This window comes from Lontra canadensis, unplaced genomic scaffold, assembly GCF_010015895.1.
Source record: "Lontra canadensis isolate GAN:19392208 unplaced genomic scaffold, GSC_riverotter_1.0 scaffold37, whole genome shotgun sequence".
NCBI classification, from domain to species: domain Eukaryota; kingdom Metazoa; phylum Chordata; class Mammalia; order Carnivora; family Mustelidae; genus Lontra; species Lontra canadensis.
The window spans coordinates 15,500,310-15,503,282 of record NW_022631031.1 but is presented as its reverse complement, the minus strand read 5'-3'; positions in this window follow the sequence as shown (position 1 = coordinate 15,503,282).

Genomic DNA, 2,973 nt, shown 5'->3' with positions numbered 1-2,973 from the left:
AAACATACTAATTGGCATCACTAGAAAGTTTTCATTTTTTATCTTATGTAGTTTTAGGACTTATTCAGGACAGCTTCGTGGGTCATCAGACCCTTGAAACTGAAGACGTGAAAGGACTATAGAAAACCGAACAAAATGGTACAACCTTCACAAACCTGAGACCAGTCTATGACATTTGGGAGACTGTTAGTTATTAAAGCTTCACTGTTTACATTGAAAGTAAGAACTGGCACGTGATTATAACGAGCCTTGCCCCCTGGGAAGCAGTCAAGACAGATATCTATCGGATTGTCTCATAAGACAGTGATTCTTCTCTGGTGACTACCCTACCCTGCTCCACAGGGGTAGAATGAGGTGGCCATATTTGTACAATGTGGGCCAGAGGTGAACACCTGGTCCGAGGTGGGCCAATCAGGGGTTCCTTCCTTTGATTTAAAGAATGAAATTCAAAGAGGGATTCATTGTTCTTCAGGTGGTTGTTAACTTGGGTCCTCTTTGTAGCCATGTTCTCTGATATGTGTACTTAAGAAGCAGGAGCTGGTATGGAGAGAGATGATTCAGACATTCAGAGGGAGGAGGGGAATTGAGAGACAGGGAGAAAGAGAGCTTCCTGGTTTCCCCACAACCTTCTACTTCCTGGCTCCAGTTTGTGTCTGCATTTCTGCCCTTGGGTTCTGTGAAACACCACTGTACCTTTACAACAAGCTTCCCATTGCTGGTTTGAACAGGTTTCTACAGCTTACATCCAACAGACTCCAAATTGACAGAACAGTGATATTTTCCTTGCAGCTATTTGATTAAAAATCCACACATTAGAAGTCAAATTTGAATATAAGCATACCACTAGTAATAGAGGTATGAATGGTAGTATAAATTTAGAGGGTAATGCTCTTAGGGGCCATCATTTTATAGACGTGGAAACTGGGGTTCCAGAAAGCTAGATCCCTTGCCGGGGTCCCATCTGTGTCTGAACCAGGTCTCTGGGCACTTGACTCTTAGGTTCTGGCTCTTTCTCTACTACCCACTGAATCTGACTGAAAGATTGTATTTACTTTCACAACTTGTGCACATTTAAAAAGTAGGCCACAGACTCTGGCATATTCTTGCCCCTGTTGTTTTTGGATGAGAAGCTGAAACTTGAAGATGTTAAATGACTTGGACAAGTCTACACATTCACAGAAGGGCAACTGGAACTTGTTCCAGGGTAGGAGACTCCATCCAAGAGGCCACACTTCTCCGTCCAGGTCACTGCTGATCCAGTTAGACCCACAAATCCATCAGGGCAGGGGTTTTAGGGTCGTTCATCTGCTCAATAAACATTTACATACCCAAGTGGGCACTGTTCCCAGGCTGGGAGATATGGTTGGGGGTGGTCTGTCTCCTGAGTGTAGGGAGGGTGTCTTAAAGAGCTTCTTCATCTGCTGTATGTATGTTTGAGGCTGGAGGGTGGGGACTGTCCGTGGATATTGTGGGTCGTGGGTGGTGGAGGAGAGATAAGATAATACTGCTAGAGGGAAAGCAGACAGTGGCTTTTCGACAGTGTCACCTGAATAGAGTACGCAGCCCAAAGTATGTAATACGGGCGAGGGAAAAAGTGACTGATGGGGACAAGCAAGTGAACACTGAGCCCCAGTGCAATGGTTGTGAGAACAAAATGCTCCACTCTCTGTGTTCATTTCCTTGTGGGTCTTTCCCTCCAGCTAGAATGTGGGTCCTTCAGGGGGAAGTAGTTTCATTTGTTTATTTATTTTCTGCATTCCCAGCATACATCAGAGTGCACTGGGGATCCAAGGGAGCTTTGAGCTATGTTAAGAAGTTAGAACATAGAGGAGAGCTTCCCTAACGAGATAATTTTCAATCTCACCTTGGCAAGGTGAGATTGAACTGGGTGGCGTCTGCCAGAAATAGACAGTGGGCTTGACAGAGTGTAAGGAAGTCTTTGCTTTGAACCATGTGTTACAAGGTTCCTCGTCAGGAGCCGCGTATCTGTGGTTATGGAAATGTAGTAATGTATCTGGGAGTGCGGACTGGCATTAACTCTGCTAGCCTAGGGAAGGGATATAAATGCAGAAATGGGAAGATGGGTGGGATAGTACAGTGGGTTTCCATGGGTCCAAAGTCCTCTGAAGTGAGGGTGTTTTGGAACCCACCATGTTTTGAATTAAAAATGCCACAGTCCCCTGGAGTTGGAGGTATAATAATGTTAGCAATGGGAACGTCATCCATGATCATGAGTGACTGTCTCTGTGTCGTGTTAAGCAGTGAGATTTAAAGTTTATTTCTTTAACAAGCTTATCTATCCCTTCGGTAAACCATTCATTCACCCATTTTTGCATGTATTCAATGTATCATTTATGCCTTTATCAGGTACCTATATCATGGTGCGGTAAGTGAGGGGAAACTCAAAGACAAATTCATAGACAATTGTGCCATTAATGACTTTTTAGCTCTGTGTGCAAAACTGTTAGGTTATCTATCATCCTTGGCCATAATGATAACAAGTAGCCTTTGGACCTTAAAAGGTACAGAACAAACTGGGCAGTGACCACATACCTGCAGTGGGATGAAACACTAACCAACTGGTCTGGACCACATTTCCAAGGTCACCAGGAGTCCTGAAAACTTTCATATAATAAGTGGGGTTTTTTTGTTCATCTATTTTTATTTTATGGTGCAGGAATTTGTTGGAAGCTACGGACGACAACAACAAAACTCACTGTTGAGAAGGTTGGCTGGGGAGAAGAACGCTAGGACGACTTGGATACACCACCCCAGGAAAGGGAGGAATATCTTGTGGCAGCCTGGTTGGTGGTGTCTCACCATCGATCTTTGGCAGGTTGTACTGGAAAGGGATGGTCAGAGTTCCAAAGTGCAATATTATATTTCCAATTAAAATGTAAAAACAAAGCTTTCTCATAAAGCACATTGGCCTCAGCACTGGGAAGTGACTACAAAGCCCATTGCTGATTGAGA